This window comes from Mya arenaria, chromosome 1 (genome assembly GCF_026914265.1).
Source record: "Mya arenaria isolate MELC-2E11 chromosome 1, ASM2691426v1".
Lineage (NCBI taxonomy): Eukaryota > Metazoa > Mollusca > Bivalvia > Myida > Myidae > Mya > Mya arenaria.
Window position 1 is genome coordinate 55741607 of NC_069122.1, and position 19594 is coordinate 55761200.

Below are 19594 nucleotides of genomic sequence, written 5' to 3' on the forward strand. Positions count from 1 at the left end.
TGTTTTTCTAAAATATGCCTTATATTTACTTATTGAAGAGTTTTTAGACGTTATATAAAAATTATCTTTATGATAATCACAATAAACCTCTTTTGATTAATCAAAATCAATTTTTAAATACGTATTTTGGCTTATTGAAATAAGCAACTTAAGCTTAACTAGCTTATTTCACTTAGAACAGCATCCGGTATAAGTTTGCAAATCCGGTTTACTTGCAAACTTAGTTTTTTTATTATCTTAGATATCAACTTCAAAAGCGACACATAGAAAGTTTGCCCATTAAATAAGAAATATTTTAAGTAAAATTAAAAAAAAAGTTTTAAGAAATATGAAAATTTTAATTCCAAAATTGATTTCTCCCGTTGGCCACCAATTGGATTTTAGGTCCCCCGCGGGGTTTTGGCAAACTCCAATTGGATAATTTTCCATATGAGCCGAAACGGGGGAAAAAATCAGCAATTTGAAAAAAATCAAATATTACAATTTGGAACAGAAAATTACATTTCTATGTATGTCTGTAGTACTAGATTCATAAGCATAATTAAAATCTAATAAATAATCAAAAATTATGATTTTGTAAAAACGGCTCTCCAATTGGGAAAAATTCCAATTGGAGAATTCCACAGTCAATTTCTATAGATAAAAGCCACCAATTGGAGTTCACAGAAGTTGGTGATCACAGAAGTTGGAGGAATCACCAGTTGGAGACTTTCACCGTATAACATCTGCTGGAGAGAAATAAAGTTGTGATATATACATGTCATGATATTATTGCTAATTAATTTAATATTGTAGATTATTCAAGAAAATAACATTGCAAGATGTTACCTGATTTCGAGTATTACATCGGTGTTTTCACTTGTGACGTTGTGTGCAATCTAAAACAGTGATCTTAAATACAACTGCGTCAGATTTGCGAATTATTTATCCTTTTCTGAAGCCTTCTGGTCCTAGATGCTCGAAAATATTAAATACTTTTAAAAAGAATAACTTACTAATTTTCATTTCCTGGTGGGCTCAATTTGTGTCTTTCAGTTAATCGAATAGGTTAGAGAACACCATCTTATATTGTCAGTAGGTACATTAAACTATGTTGACTTAGTGACAAACTTAATTTGATCACTCCAATTTAAAGAAAAAAACCTTTCGATGTGTATCTTTTATCCTATGCAAAAGTGGCTTCTTTTTATTATTTCGTTTCCATCACTCACGGTATATTATTTTTCTTGTCATATGAAATGGGTACATATATGTATGATAGCACTATCACGAACCTATTACCAGTATAGGTTAAACAATTATTTATAAGTCAGTGATATTATTTATAAATGTTCTATAACATTGTGTACTGACTTAATACTTCGTAAAAAAATAAGCTCAACAATCATTCTTTGTTTTAGAATTCATCCATTTCAAATGATTCTTTGAAAAGGAGCCATTATCTCGGTTCACTTATTGTCAGGGTTTAGGAACTGTAGCTAAAAGCAGTGACGAAATTCGTTTACACTCTTAAATTGTGCTCAGTTACATTGAACACCTGCCGTAACTGAATGATAGCTTTACATTGATAAATAAGAAGTAATTATATCCAAATACTATTGCAAGGGGTATTTTTTTTACAAAAGTGTATAGCCCTTCACGCAATTCATGATAGTTTAAAAACTCATGTCTTGAATGACATTATCTTTGATCAAGTATACGTTCTAAGCATTAGGAATGATATTGTTTATATTGTTTCATCCTGCTACCTGTTTGCATGTTTTTGTTCGTTTATCAAATATACGCATGTACTTTGCTTATCAATATCATGTCCACGTGTTTGTGAATGGAGGATAAAGATACTGTAATAATGTTTCAAAGATGAATATCGTTAAACACGTTGATTAAATATTAACATATTTTTAAATCACATTTATGAGAGTTAGGCGAAGATTTTGTGATGGATTTTATATTTGCTACAATAGGGGAGGTTACTGCGTAGGAGACGAACATTTTCTTAAACCGGTTTAGCATCAAATCAAGTAGGACCTGCTCCGGTGACCTCAGACGAACATTCGTGTAAAAAATGGATTGAAATGGACAATCATAAAATTTTGGGCTATGGACTTATTGAAGACAACTGTATGGTAAGTCTAAATGCCGTTTGTTTTCATGATGGTTTAAATGATAAGAATTGTTTTGTTATTTTTGATCACGCACAGGTATGCGCCCCCCCCCACATAGTCACATTACTCCGCAAAGCTTTGTCTGCTTTTTCCTCGCAAAATTTCTTCGGGAATGGGCGTAACCTAGGTTCCCTTTGGTGCGAGGACATTTTAACATCAGTTCATTCCTGCAGGGAAGGAATTTAAGCGGGGGTTAGTCCACCTTAATGGCCTTCAGTCTTTTGAAGATTTTTAGACTATGGCAGACTCGAGACAGGGATACATAATGTAGTTAGTGTCGGTTAGAACCAGCCGCCCACCCGGGTAGCCCAGTTGGTTAGAGCGCCATGCTAGTGGTCCGGCGGTCGTGGGTTCAAGCCCCACACCGGGCGCACTTTTCCTCCCAGGTTAACTTTAATAACAAATGTCAAAATAATAAAAAAGTATCCCTGATTGCTAATTATTGTAGCTTTATAAAGCCGGGGTTGGCTGAACCGAAAATCCCACTATTCCCCGGACCTGGGGAGGCCATGGTTACAATTGACTAAAAAAGTGTTAAAAAAGTGTTATTGTTTATCCTTCAAACTAAATTCAATTGACGCCAAGTCTATTGCTAACTATTGCACCAGTCAATTTTTCATAGAAACAGTGATTCGTCACAATCATGAGCTTATTTGTTTGTCATACTGTACCAAATTATTTGGGAATATTGTTAGCACATGTTTTAATAATACCATTTTACCTCAGGACAATTTTTCAATAAGAACTCAGTCAAGTATGAAATATTTCCATTTTGGAAGAATGCTGTAGATCTTTTACATTTGAAGATTTGGAAATTATTATTGGTTATTCTTTAAAAAGTGTCAAAATTTGAGTAGATCTATGGTAATGCAATTAGTAGCTCAAAATTTTAATCCTTCAATTGTTATTTTAAAAACTGTTTTACTTAATGATAAAGGAAAATTATTCATTTTATTAAACAGATGTACACAAGAAGGTATGCAATTCTAATTTTGTTAATTTTATCCAAAATTGAAAACTTATGACTAAGTATCTGTAGATGTTGATATATATTATATATACAACTGACTGTTTTTATTGCTTATTAGTGTTGGGAATCGGACTGAAATATTACTATAGATAATCGGTTTATGAAAATAATGATCGATTATTAATCGTTTTAATCATTATTTAACTATCTTAGGTCATCATATATAAGGCATATAGATAAACTACATGAACCAGTTTAAAAAAAAATGTTCCCTTACAATATTATTTGTACATTTATTTGTATAAATTACATTATTTATTCAGAACACAACTATACTTTAGTGTTTACAAGTTACTATTACAGATCATGAGACTGCAGGCTCTAAATTTTGTGTACGGTATTGAATACATGTGTAAAGTAAACACAAAGAAAAATATCAATTTCGTTTTGATAATCAGTCAGTAACAAGTAAAACAAACAGTTGAATATTCTGTGTTTTACAAGAACATTTTCTTTCAGAAAACTGAGAAAACTAAATTATTACATGATATAAGAAGTAAACAATACCGGTAACATTTTAAAACCACGAAAGTGTGATGTTGAGAACCAATCCTTTTGCAGTTAAATTACAAAGAAAATTTGTAATAAGGTACTGTAGTGAGCTACTGACATGATAATATGACTAGATAACACAACATAGTACCACATGAACATTTCAACATTAACATGTATTGACCAGAAACAAAATATATTTTCAAGACAATCTTTTAACTGGTAGTCGGTAGTGGGTACGTCTCTTGTTTCTATAATCGATTGTTCAAATTTCACTATCGATTGTCGCTGATGAAGGCCTTTCCGATCAATTGTCGATTATAACTGATCTTCGGCACAACACTATTGCTTATACTTCAGCGTTTTGAGATTTCATTAAGTTTCAAGTAATATTTTTCATATACTATATCAATATAATTTCCATGTTCTTTTTTTTTAATAATGATAAAGATAGACTATACTAATTAGTGATGTTCTGATGATCAATTATAATGAAAAAATAACTGGTATGTTCCTGAAATCAGTTTTTCTTCTTTCGTCTTGTCAATTTTGTTCAGTTGTAATCATTAACAATATGGCTAAAGCAACAACAACATTAATAGTGGGTTTTTTTGGTGAAATTTACTGCCTTACTGCCTTCTTCCCTAGTGAAAACTTGTCCATTTTTCACCATATTTTATGTTTTCCAAATTTGATAAGTGGAGATTTCATAACATTAATGAATAAAAAATCTTGAAAAGACTTACTATAAATTAACAAAATAATATATGCATAAAAATCTTTAAAACATGTAGTATATAGAATATTTTAGCACAAGCCCACAATCCTGCACTGGTGAAAATTATGTCATCGGGGCTTGTTCTAATTCTGAATTAAATATAGCAGGGCTTGAAAAAAAAAATATGCCAACCAATAGAGTAATAATTCAGGCTTGTTCATCCCCAACTCCAATTTCGATGATATATTTTGCCATTAAAATCTAAATTAGATATTTAAGCCTGATTTTGTATTTTTCCCAATGTCAACTTTTTTTCCCAAATTGTATTGTACAGGTGGTAAAAATAATTCCATAAAATACACTAACTAGATATTTTCAATCCTTTACCTAACATAAGTAGAGTAAAGGATGATGAGTTTTGTACAAGAATAAAATTACAAGTACGGTACCAGGTATTGTCAAAATATATTTCTTCTATTAATAAACAGCAACGTGAGTGGAACCGATTACCAATAGTCAAACCAGTGTGTGTATACCACGTCATATATGCTACGTCGGAAGGCAACATTTTGCTTAAAATGAACACTTAAATTAAAGATACCTTTTCTTTTACACCACCATTATAAATGAAACAAAGGGCAGTCTATGCCGCTTAAAGAGCCCCGCATTTGTTTTATTACCGACATTTGATAAAGTCATTAGTTTCATCAAACGCTTCGCCCGTTTTCAAAATCATGTTTTGACAGTGCTCCGTCTGACGGCCGTATTGTGAAAAGGTTTGTCGAAGTGTTTAAAGCAATTAAACTCGCAATCAAACTCTGGTAAATGGCCGAAAGCAAGGCTCCGTAGGTGGCGTAGACTGTGCTTTGTTTCATTTAAAATGGTGAAGAAATAGTAAAGTTATCTTTGTTTAAAGTCTTTTTAGCTCACCTGTCACTTTGTGACAAGGTGAGCTTTAGTGATCGCCTTTTGTCCGGCATGCATCGTGCATCGTCCGTCAACAATTTACTTAAAAGACATCTCCTCCTTAACCGCTGGGCCAATATTAATAAAACTTCATAGGGATGTCCCTTGGGTGGTCTTCTATCAAAGTTGTTCAAAGAATTCAATTCCATGCAGAACTCTGGTTGCCATGGCAACCAAAAGGAAAAACTAAAAATCTTCTTCTTCCAAACCACAAAGCTTAGGCCGTTGATATTTGGTAGTTAGGATCACCAAATAGTCCTCTACCAAGATTGTTCAAATTATGGCCCTTGGGTCAAAATTGGCCACGCCCCGGGGGGTCATGGGTTTTCTCTATATGTTTATAGTGAAAACTTAAGAAATATTCTCCTCTGAACTTACTTGGTCTAGAGATTAGATATTTGGCATGATTCATCGTCTAGTGGACCTCTACAAAGTTTGTTCAAATTATGGCCTTGGGGTCAAAATTGGCCCCACCCTGGGGGGTCATGGGTATTTTCTATATGTTTATAGTTAAAACTTCAAAAATCTTCTCCTCTAAACTTACTTGGACTAGAGCTTAGATATTTGGCATGATTCATCGTCTAGTGGACCTTTACAAAAATTGTTCAAATTATGGTCTTGGGGTCAAAATTGGCCACGCCCCGGGGGGTCATGGGTTTTCTCTATATGTTTATAGTGAAAACTTCAAAAATCTTCTCTTTTGAACTTACTTGGACTAGAGCTTAGATATTTGGCATGATTCATCGTCTAGTGGACCTCTACAATGACTGTTCAAATTATGGCCTTGGGGTCAAAATTGGCCCCGCCCCTGGGGGGTCATGGGTTTTCTCTATATGTTTATAGTAAAAAAAATCAAAAATCTCCTCTGAACTTACGTTGCTTAGAGCTTAAATATTTGGCATGATTCATCGTCTAGTTGACCTCTACAAAGTTTGTTCAAATTATGGCCCTGGGGTCAAAATTGGCCCCACCCCGGGGGGTCATGGGTATTTGTTATATGTTTATAGTTAAAACTTTAAAAATCTTCTCCTCTGAACTTACTTGGACTAGAGCTTAGATATTTGGCATGATTCATCGTCTAGTGGACCTTTACAAAAATTGTTCAAATTATGGCCTTGAGGTCAAAATTGGCCACGCCCCGGGGGGTCATGGGTTTTCTCTATATGTTTATAGTGAAAACTTCAAAAATCTTCTCCTTTGAACTTACTTGGACTAGAGCTTAGATATTTGGCATGATTCATCGTCTAGTGGACCTCTACAAAGACTGTTCAAATTATGGCCTTTGGGTCAAAATTGGCCCCGCCCCGGGGGGTCATGGGTATACTCGATATGTTTATAGTTAAAACTTCAAAAATCTTCTCCTCTTAACTTACTTGGACTAGAGCTTAGATATTTGGCATGGTTCATCGTCTAGTGGACCTCTACAAAGATTGTTCAAATTATAGCCCTGAGATCAAAATTGGCCCCGCCCCGGGGGGGTCATGGGTTTTCTCTATATGGTTATAGTAAAAAAAATCAAAAATCTCCTCTGAATTTACGTTGCTTGGAGCTTAGATATTTGGCATGATTCATCGTCTAGTGGACCTCTACAAAGATTGTTCAAATTATGGCCTTGGGGTCAAAATTGGCCCCGCCCCAGGGGGTTTGGGTATTCTCTATATGTTTATAGTTAAAACTTCAAAAATCTTTTCCTCTGAACTTACTTGGACTAGAGCTTAGATATTTGGCATGATTCATCGTCTAGTGGACCTCTACAAAGTTTGTTCAAATTATGGCCCTGGGGTCAAAATTGGCCACACCCTGGGGCTGATGGGTTTTCTCTATATGTGTTATAGTGAAAACTTAAAAACTTTGTGCAATATATGACAGGTGAGCAATTCAGGGCCATTTGGCCCTCTTGTTTTAAATCAAAATATTGCCTTCTGACGTAGCATTTATGACGCAATTTATCACGTGGTTTACACACACTGCAAACAGGAACTGATTCCCAACACTTTAGTTCTTTAAGCATTCTGTGCAACTCTCCAAACTTGCCCCAGGGTCTGAAGTAAAAAAAAATGACCTAATAAATATTCTGCTTTGTGGCATGTTATTAAATGCTTGATCAACACATATCCACTGAATATTATATATATCTTAAAATGTCTGACCTCATCAAATGCAAAAGAATCAGTTACTACAATTCAAAAAAAGATTTTGGTATTAATTTTCTGTCACATAGCTTAGACTTTAAAATTCTAATTAGCTCTTAAAACATGATTTAACATAAGTCATATATGCACTTGCCACTTGACCATTACAAGTTAAAAGGCCATAAATCACCATACATGCCATATCCCCCGGAGGGGGATAAAATCCCCCGGAATTTCGACCCATCCCCCGGTCTCCCGGAGGGGGATGAAAATCCCCCGGAATTAAAGTGTTTAAAATTACGCAAATTTATCACAGGGTTTAATTATATATGCCTGTTTACAGTTATAATGCCCTTCCTGTCTTGAAGCTTAATTGGATTATCAACTGATGGTGTGTTTTAACAACACCTATTGGGTGACACTTAATAAATCAGCAGGGCACATTTCATGTATTGTTTTGATTGAAACTGACAGAATTTGCGTAAGAAATGTCAATTAGACTGGTCAGATAAAAGGACGATTTTCATTGGTTAAAACTATAATTTTTATCCAATCAGAGAGGATGTAACAAATTAAAGCGTTCTTCATAACATGTGTCATTGTCATCAAAAGGATTGATAATTAAAATGTGACAGTAAATTATTCATTAAAGAAAAGGATTATTATAACTAATAGACAATGCTGTTCTTTGTTATGCCTCACTAATATGTTTACATACATGACATGACCTTCATCGCAAATATCGGAAAATAACAGAACTTCCAGAAGAGAAACTGAAAGTAGACAATTCGGATGAAATGACTTTTATTTATTTATTATGGTGGTGATGTTTTTATTTTTTGACCAATGCCAAAAGAAGATATGTTTATGAACTTAAACAATAAATTATGCATTTGCTTTTTATCAGAAGCAAACAAATCTGACTATTTGGGAACTGAAATGAAAAATATTGATAATTCATTCCATTCTCTCTAATAGTCTGAAAGTCATCATTTATGATCATAGGCAGCAGATTTTGTATCCAATTTTAGAGGAAGGTAAGCCCATTAAATTGTCTCTGAAACATATTTTTCTGTGAAGTATTCTATTTTGCAAGTGAGTGATTTTATTATGCAATATGGTTGTGTCTCATAAAAATATAGATGAAGTGCTGGAAAAAGGGGTAAACAAGGTGAATTGGCATGTGTGTCATGCCCGTAATGCTACATGGCAATGATGAAAATCCCCTGGTATGTGACCAAAATCCCCTTAAATTCTGGACATAATCCCCTCAGGAGCCTTTCAAAATTATGGCAATTTGTTTTTTTTCGTACTTGCGTCTTAAAATACTTTGAAATTTTGCTGAATTAGATCTGCTAAAAAATCCCCCTGAATACTACCAAAATCCCCCTGAATTTTCAGACTTTTGAACAAATCCCCCTGAATGGTCTCCAGAAAATATGGCATGTATGTTACTCTTTATAATAGGAGATTTTACTTAATCATACCCTCATTGAACAATTTCTTATAATATAAGGGAATGGTTTCTGGAGGAAAAATAATTAAAGTAATAGATTTTATAGTATCAAAAAGGCTATTGATTGAAAGTATTAAATTAAATCTTTATCAAACTCTTCACTTTGATAATAATTTAAAAATTGAATGATTCTAAAAATATCGAGCTATATGTAATAATTTAAACAAATTTGAAGAGCTTGAGAACCAGAAATTTACAACTTTTAATATTTAGTGTAGCATCTTTTCTGTACTAGGTAGTGTCAAGGTTTTTTCTGCAGTCCTACTGTGGGGACATTTAAAAGTGTCTGACAAGTTTATGATATACACAGAATGGTGTCACTGTTTCCCACAAGGATCATAAAAACAATGAAAAGGCCTTTTTTCAAAGAACGAAGTCATTCAATACATAGGAAAAGCAATAAATAAGGCCATTTCATAGTAACTTAAATTTAGACTTAGAAAAAGAAAACTTACAAGTATGGTGGTGCCTAGAATTATGCTATTTAAATGACTTATTAGTATGTGGAAAATGCAGCTATTATAATTTCAACAACTTTAAGGTTTAAATGACAGTATATTAATTATAAATTATTATTCACAAGTAGTTTTAAGGTCAATATGTTTTAAATTTTATTGGGACTTTCCTTAGTGGCGGTGGGGGACAATATTGTGCGAGTGTTCTTCAGGGTTGGAGTTGTGGAGGATGGTATATTAACGTTGACACACTTTAATAATTGTTGCCACTCAAATAGGATTATCAAATATATATTTTGATATTTAAAATATCCAATCAAGTTCCATTTCTTGAAACACATATATGATATGTAAACGTGAATTAATCGCCAAATTATAATAGATTAAAGCTGCACTCTCACAGATTTACCAATATTACAACTGTTTTTTTTATTTTTGTCTTGGAAAAAGCAAAATTTTGGTAAATATCTGCAAATCAATGATTGAAGATTGCTGACAAAAGCTAACATCAAAGATTGGCATATTTCGGTCAGAAATTAATAATTAATGGCTTAAGCCTTACTAACGATTTAAGAAAACTGCATAAAACATTAATATATATGTGTGGCATGTTAGTATTAAAAGTTTAGCAACTAAAAAAGAACACAAGTCATGCATTCAGTGACATATAAAACAATAAAATTGTATTGTTCAGAATTTAAGATATAAAGAAGAATATAGTAAAATTAATGTACATTTTTATTTATTTTTAATTCAATATACATAAATCACGGACCTATAAACCATAGTTTATAGGTCCATGACAATATATCATTGAAGGCTACTGATCAAATTTTGATAAGAAATTTTTCAGTAGCAACTCTCTGACTGTTATCTTTGCCTTCATCTAAAAGCACCAAGTATTGTCATGGTAACTGTCTTTACTGTGTATAATTAAGATCTTAGTTGGTCATTTTCCTACTGATATTTATTAAATATAGTCAATTTGCCTGCTAATAGTTTAAATGATCTTATTGACAAAATAAATTGGAATGGTTGAAAAAAGCATATCATTAAAATTTGCTGTTGGAATATATTCTGTGGAATAAATAATAGAATTATATAGAGATATATATAGTTAACTTAAATAAGTTTTGTTTTTAACTAAATTACATAAAAAAATGAATTGAACTGTTGTTTTTTCACACAAAAAATATTTGTTCATTCCTGGATCTTTTGATGAAAAAAATATGTTTTAGATCACCTGCATCATTGTCATAAAAAACACTAGCCTATTCAGATCACTAAAACTCAAAACATGTTCAAGAAGTGAAAGCCCAAAATTGGTAAATACTGAGACAAATGAACTTGGTTTTGTTATATATCAGTGTGTGTATATCACATGATATGTGCAGTCACAAATGCTGCAACAGTAGGCAATATTCCTTTGAATGACTTAAAAGTTAAAACAGAAGACAACTTTTATTTTTCTTCACCATTTTGAATTAACTAAAGGACAGACTATACAGCTGCAAAGAGCCCTGTATTTGTTTTCTTACTGGTGTTGATAAGATGATTACTTTTCTCAAACACTTTAAAGCTGCACTCTCACGGATTTACCATTTTGACAAATCTTTTATTTTTTGTCTTTGAATGAGCCAATTTTTGCCAAAATATCTGCTATAAGTGATATAAGACTGCTGACATAAGATCTGACTAAACTAATTTTAATGGCATAAAGCATTACTAACAGTTTAAGAAAAATGCACAAGTATCCATTTTTTAAATTAAAATCGGTGATCTGATTTTTTGTCAGCACTCTTATATCACTGGTTTCCATTCATTTTCGCATAAAGTGGCTCATTCCAAGATAAAAAAAAAAAACTTTTTCAAAACGATCAATCTGTGAGAGTGCAGCTTTAATATACCTGTAAAGACTTATCATAGTGTGCCAAGAAACTAAACTCTCAACCAAACTTTGGTAAAAGATCAAATGCGGGGCTCTGTGTGTGCGGCATAGACTGTGCTAATTTTTATTTAATATGATGAAGAGCTAGTTAAGTTATCTTCATATGAAGCAAAAAAAATGTTTCAATACCCTGTATGAATTTTTTTCACCGGATATTGATTCATAAAAAAACTTGCTGTAGGGTGCGGAGCTACTTTTCGTTATATGTCTAAATGGAAAAATCTTCTCCTCAGATCCTGCTGGCCTGTTTTCAAAATAATGTCACAGAAATGTTCCTAAGGTTACCATCTGTCAAATTCCTTTACCATATGTTGATCCATAAAAAATATGGTTTCAGAAGGAGGGGGATTAGTGGGTGTGGTAGTGGATCTTCACCAAAAGTGTTCAAATGTCCCTAAAGTGAAATATAGCCCTGAGTTATTTACACCCCATAAAGTAGTAGTCTTACACATTTATTTGTTCATGTTCTGTCAACAACTATGCCGTGTTATTTCAATTTTTATATAAATTATATTGTATTATGAAATATCATTGATAATATAATTATGTAGGATTTGAAAAAACAACAACTGCATACTGTTATAAATAAAATATGTATATTTTACCAATATATTATCGATGTTGGCCTGTCCAATTTGTATTTTTCCGAGAGTCAATTTTGTTCCCCAATGTGCAAGGCACAAGCGGTGAAAATAATTCCAATAAAAGTCACTAATTATTATTATTGTTATTATTATTAATAAACTATTACTGTTTCAGGAGATAAACAGAAACACAGAGGTGCTATACATTCTGATGGAAAAGACAACAAAAGCATCTCCCATCATTTTGGCGTGGCTCAGATCAAGAGGAGAAATTTAAAAAAGGTAATAACTGAGCAACTAAGAACATGCAAGTTGCACTGGTTAGAGTGTAAGACCCATCTCGCTTCAAGAGAATTGATAATCATCAATGTATTAAATCAAGAAATTGAATGTAAGTGTCTTGTCTTTTGCAATGTTTTTGAAATAGAATTTATTAAAAAAAAAAAACTAAATTATTTTTTAATATGATTGTGAATGTGTGATGTTTTCTTCTGATCATTCTCTCTCAAAACCAGATATAGCAAACATATTTCAAGTTGTAGATTTTTTTGTTTTACTTGTAAATATAGTTCTGAGGTTGTATTTTAGGCAAAGCCTTTTTATTCTGCTCAATACAAACTTATTTTGTAAGAATTATGGCCCTTTGTAATTTTTAAACAAATACATTTTTTTTTATGTTTTTGTAAGCCCATTATAAAGGGACATTTAATATTTTCACCAGCTGCATTATAAAGTCAGACCAAAAGTGTCCAGTAAGTGTTCAAACAATAACTAATTTAGAATCCTTTCTCAAATCTGGTGAGCAATATATATAGGGCCATCTCTGTGTTTGTCTGACAAAAAAACAATAATCAATATTTGAGTTAAATTGACAAATATTGTTGTAAAATGTTTCGTGAAGACATACAATTGGATTACTTTTGGGTTAGTAGGATTAAGGTTTCTGCACATAAAAATATTTAGAATAATATTTGGGTCAGTCGGTTCATGTTCAATATTACTGATAGTATAAGTGGAAGCAGTGACTTAAAATAAATTACCAAACAGTTTATGCTCAATTGCTTTGAGTTAACATACAAGATATGACACTTGGAATACTATATCTTGGTGGCATAAATAAAAGACCTTGTTTTGTCACATTAACTTGTAATCAAGCACTAACTTCCTCTAAATTCTCTTCAGGTGATGGTTGGGCACACACAAGAAGACATAGATCACAGGCGTATAGCATATGAGTAGACAGGAGTTTCACACTCTGCCAGACTTACTTCCTCAGACGAGCAGATTTAGGCTTCTCAAGATCACGCACTGCACACCAAGACATAGTCTTTGACTACAACAAGGCCTTAGGGGATGAAAGTACAGAGAGGTCCAATTGAAATCAATTCTGTGCTGCATCATTTCTTTATTCTAGAGGTTGATGGACATGATTTATGGCATCAATTGTGCAGTTTGTCAACTAACTATCAACACAGCAGTCTTGTTCACCAGCTGCGCAACTTGAGCTTTTAGCTTTATTGCTTGAAGCCACTGTATAAGAGGAGGGAAGGTGCAGACTCATCAAAAAGTCTCAAGGTTGAAACTAGGAAGAGAAGTTTGTCAAGAGTGTGAATATTTGCTTTGAAAACAATTGTTACAATGATTTGGTTTCCTTTGAAACTTGATACATACTATGTGTATGTTGAATGAATTGAGATGCTTAAATAAAGAACCACTATTCAAATATCAGGAAACTGCATTTTTCATACTAAATTGGTAAATGATGTCACCATTTCCTGTATGTATTTAGATAAGATATGTTTCCACAAGTAATATTTTTAGGGACTATTTCTCAACGTAATGAAATAGATTAAATTTGTACAGCGTTATATGAGCTTAATATGTGTTTTCTGTTTCCTTAAAATTGATGAAAAATTGTCAGAAGGTAATGAGACCAGTATCCATTACTGCAATCATACAATAAAAAATACAGGGACAAGCCCACTGCTCATATAATATGATTAAACCTTGTTTAGGGGCATGAGGCAAACAGAGTTACTTTCAAATGTTAAAGATGCACTCTCACACTTTGGATGTTTTGACAACTGTTTTCATTTTTAGCTCTACTGGCCAAAGGCCAGAAGAGCTCATGCGATGGTAATGTGTACGTAGTATGTGCGTCTGTAAACAATCCTCGTTTACATGATACAGCCTACAGTTCCTTTCGAAAACCAGCCAGATCCGCCCATGTATGTATTATGCCCCACATTTTTGCTACATAAATTAAATATAAATTTATGTAAAAAAATGATAATTGGAATTACAAATATTTATTTTTATGTGGATAATATGTGTATGTTGTTAAATAACTCAGAATTACTTATTTAGATATAGTTTAAGAATAACTATTACGACTAAAACTCCTTTTCGAACTTTGCATGTCTATACATCATGTAAACATATTAATGCCTGCAGCCTGTATAATATTTTTGGCAGTTTATAAATATCTTTTTAGATTCTTAACTTGTTTTTAAGTTTAATAATTTGGCCACCTTAGGCTAAGTGGTTTCCTTTAATTACCTTAATTGATGTCAACCTATCATATATTTTTCTTCAAAACAGTAGCACAATCCCTCAGGCTACTCAGCTTCAATTTTAGAATTTTTGTACTGACAAGTTAATGATTTAATGATGCTTATCAAATCTGAGATCTGTATCATATTGTTAAAAACTTAGTATTTAAGATGAAGCCTGTGTCCTGAAAATCATAAAGGACTTGATTTTTAAACAAACGTCATCTTCATTATAAATTTATGTAAAAAAATGATAATTGGAATTACAAATATTTATTTTTATGTGGATAATATGTGTATGTTGTTAAATAACTCAGAATTACTTATTTAGATATAGTTTAAGAATAACTATTACGACTAAAACTCCTTTTCGAACTTTGCATGTCTATACATCAAGTAAACATATTAATGCCTGCAGCATGTATAATATTTTTGGCAGTTTATAAATATCTTTTTAGATTCTTAACTTGTTTTTAAGTTTAATAATTTGGCCACCTTAGGCTAAGTGGTTTCCTTTAATTACCTTAATTGATTTCAACCTATCATATATTTTTCTTCAAAACAGTAGCACAATCCCTCAGGCTACTCAGCTTCAATTTTAGAATTTTTGTACTGACAAGTTAATGATTTAATGATGCTTATCAAATCTGAGATCTGTATCATATTGTTAAAAACTTAGTATTTAAGATGAAGCCTGTGTCCTGAAAATCATAAAGGACTTGATTTTTAAACAAACGTCATCTTCATTATTCAGGTATGTTGTCATTATTTTTATATATTACTTTTTGTGTTTAACTCAATTTATTTTATCAAAGAACTTTTAAATATAATAGTTTTAATATTTTGTTAATTTATTGTTAAAACATTTAGAAGTTATATTCATATAATAAGAAGTTTGAATTATGTGGAAATTATGTTATTCAATTATTTGTCTTAAAATATGAACTCATTTAGAAATGTACAGATGTTATTTCTGTTTGCAAGTATTTATAAAGTTCATTTTATTAAAGTTATTAAACAAACAATTATTAAATTAAACTAATTGTAATATGAAATGTTGTCAACCAGTTAACCTTTCACATGCATTTTTAAAAGCGAGTTGTATGCTAATTTCCCCAAATTAGTTTAAGTATTTTTAACATCTATTTGTACTTTGTGTTTATTGATATATATATATATATATATATATATATATATGTGTGTGTTTGCTTTCAAAATAAATAAAGGACTTGATTTTCAAATAAACCTCATCTTCATTATTCAGCTCAGTCAGTGAAGCTCCCATTTTCGGGAACAATCTCCTCAACGAATCAACAACTCCCGCGACCTCCTATTTGACATACTCTCGACAGCCGCACTAAGCGCGTCCCGGCCGGCATAAAATATGCCTAGTTTATGGGCCTTGATAGTATACAAAAATCAGTGTGTCAGTAGGCAATTGCTCGTTAACATGATACAGCCTTTTTGATTGTATCTCAATGAAACTTGTACAGTATCTACATATCCATATGAGCTCGGTTCCTTTCGAAAATCAGCCAGATCCGCCCATGCATGCCAAGATTATGGGCCTTGATAATAAAAAAAAATAGTGTGTCAGTAAACAATTGCTCGGTAACACGATACAGTCTTCAGTTTTGATTGTATCTTGATGAAACTTGTCCAGTATATCCATTAGAGCTCAGTTCCTTTCAAAAACCTGATCTGCCCATGTTTCCTGGATTATTGGCCTTGAAATTATTAGATGATGGGCCTTGATAGTATAAAAAATGCTATTTTGTAATAAATGCTTGCGAATATGATACAGTCTTCAGTTTTGAGTATTCAGATACCCATAAGGGGTTGGTTCTTTTCGAAAACAGTGATGTTGACCACACAAACCCAGCCAGTAGAGCATTGGCCCTTTTGGGCCTCTTGTTTGTTTTGGATTGGTACCATCCAGTCTTTGCGAAAAATGCATGGAAACCAGTAATATAAGACTACTGACAAAAAATTCAATTGCAGACTTTTTTATTTAAGTTAAAACATTGATGTATTATGCACTTTTCTTAAACCGTTAGTAACATTAATCTTCGAAGGAAATATGAAATCTGGGATTTGATGTTTTGTCAGCAATCTTTTACCATTGGTTTGCTGATATTTACGCAAAAATTTGCTCATTCCAAGACAAAACAAAAGTTGTTAAAACGGTATATCTGTGAGAATGCAGCTCTAAATGTTTTGGCAAACATGTTTTTGATTTGGCAGCACAATCAATCTTGAGCATTGCTTGATTTTACTGCTGTATTAGAAATTACAGGGGTAATGGGGGATTTTTTTAGTGTTTTTATTGCTTTTTGTGATCCATACAGTCATACTTCATTCCCCAGGGCACAACTTACAAATAGACAGAACAGGAAAATGGTCATTTTAAAAGGTCAAGGACAATGCATTTTAACAATCATATTGTTCATGGCTTGTATTTTTGGTATATTTTGTTGCATATATGCTATAAAAAAAGTTGAAAATAACTTCATAGTTGAAATGATGGCTTTGAATGGTTTTGTCAGTTGAGAAACAGCACTATTAAGAAATATGTTAATGGTACTTTATTATTTTAATCAATTTTAGATATTTGTATGAAAATTAGTATCTTATTTTGTACATGAGACCTTTTAAACAGTTATTTATAATTTAACAATGTGTAAATGATCAAAACTTAAAGCTGCACTTTCACAGATTGTCATTTTAGACACTTTAAAAAATTTGTCTCAAAAGCTGATTTGGTTATCATTCCTTTAATTCAGTCATATTAGATAATTCACAATAGAACCAATCAAAAATGTTTGGTAAGACTGCCGAAAAGTTCATTTACATTAAATTGTTCGTAATGCTACTATACCCATAAAACATCATTTTAGCCATAAATATGACAAAATGCAATCTGATCTTATTTCAGAAGTCTTATATCACTTAAAATTGGGTCTATGCAAAAAATGGTCTATTTATAGACCAACAATAAAAGAGTGCCGGTAGTCAAAACGATCAATTAGTGAGATTGCAGCTTTAAATACACCTTTTTAAGTCCGCTGTAAAATTCCAATGGTTTGCCTCAATCTTTAACGCTAGCATACTGTTTAATTGACAGCCATACTTTTTGTTTAAAAGTGTCATGATATGTTTGTACAATGTGTTTATATAATTCATTAAAGAAGTCAAAACAAATTTGTTTATCTTGTAATTTGTTTTCTATTATTTAAATGACCCAGACGAAAATTGGGAACGTCAGTGCTAGTTCTTTTACTGCTAATATTCAATGAAGTTTCTATTGGTGTAGCAGCAAGGAGGTGTTACATTAAGGATGCATCATATAAACCAAATTATACATTCATATGCACAACATACAGGCGTGTAGCCACCTATACGTGAATACGCGGCTGAAAAAAACATGGTTCTGAAAAAAAAAACACTGAAGTAGCAGTATGCGAACTTGACTACATGATCCAAAAACTGGTTATTTTCCAGAATGCACTAGATTGCACCATGGTTTTCAAAATTTTCTGAGGGGGGCATGCCCCCGAACCCCCCAGCACATTTATGAATCCACATGAATAGAGGGGTAGCTACGCCCCTGACATTATTGAAACCACAGTGTGGCTAAACAACACTTGTATGATTATCCTTCGCAGTGATCTCCCATGGAAAATGCAATCGTCAAAGAATCTAAAGGGGATGTTTATATGGACTAGATTTGAAATACACCAAGTGTTTAAAAATGTTGATTTCAGTCACGAAGAGAATCAACCATACTCCTCACTTGTTGGAGTAAGATGAAAAGTCCACTTACCGCGGGAAAGAAAGTACATTGAAAATATTCATTTGATTCAATTGACTTTATCTTTTTATAAATATGTTGCAATACATAAAATACGTTATTTTTTTTATTATTGTTCACCCATGTTGAATTTTATTTGGCAAATTTATTAGAGATTTATATATTAAGAAACTCAGTTTTTTAGTATGTGAATGGTTTGGACCGGCTTCCTCAGCCGCTAAAGGGATATGTTTATGACATACTTTTTTAAATCTTTCTCACTTGAGTATTTGAGTGAATTTAAGTGAAGCGTACAGGGTTTTGAAAATGCATCTTTTACTTGGATTTTATAGCTTGTTATTACGAAATAAAGTATTGTGAATCAAACTAAGTGTTAAAGCTAAGCTATTGATGGCTGGAACCCTAAATGTTGATATGTGCTAAAATATATAGTCTTTGAAGTCCAAAATTTTGAAATGCGTTACAAACACGATTCAACAAAAGGCTGTTGCACAATCAATTGATTGACATAATCTTCGAGTATGTGTTATCTGCACCGGCATGGGCTTGCTCCCATCTTTTTTTAAAAATGCAATTGAAGTATAAAAGAAAATCAACCTGGTTACTATTATTTCTGCAAATTCAGTACCAAGGAGTAAAATAAATATAAGTGTTCAGATGCATTACGAGAAAAAAATATGTCTGGTGTTAAAACATGAGAGAGTCTCTTTAAACAGAAAAGTTTTGGCAGATAGTCAGTCAGATGATCATAATTGTATAAATAATAGCTTTTAAACGTCGTCATTCCTGTTCATCAGAGGTCGGATGATAAATATAATGCATAGCATCATCGCACTGGAGTACGAGAACGTTGTATACAGAGTATGTTTAAACTGAACATGCGTCTGTTTATTTCGATGTCCTAAAACGTTTAAACTGTTTAAAGGAACTATAACATTATGAAACAACAATTCTGATTACAGAAACTCATTGGCTCAATCTTTCCACATCCGCCCCTCCTTCAGAACAGAAATTGAATGGCTTAAAATGTTGGGCCGGGGTAGGTGTACTCCTCTAATTTACAGTCCGAAATAGGGCATTTTTATCTTAATATTGTATTTTCCCCGATATTGACTAAGAATGTATAAACGGACGACTGACCCCCCCCCCCCCCCCCACACTGAATCTGCAATTGAGTACATGCATTAATACCGTCTCCGTAGCCTATTGGTTAAGGCGTAGCCTA

General features: G+C 32.5%; 1 long non-coding RNA gene across 1 annotated transcript; it reads left to right on the top strand.

The window, feature by feature from the left end:
• Positions 1 to 1273: 1273 nt before the first annotated feature.
• LOC128230476 (uncharacterized) lies at positions 1274 to 17867 on the top strand. Its single transcript, XR_008260239.1, has 3 exons — positions 1274 to 2126; positions 12182 to 12288; positions 13189 to 17867. It is a non-coding gene; the product is annotated as an uncharacterized LOC128230476 (long non-coding RNA).
• Positions 17868 to 19594: the final 1727 nt, after the last annotated feature.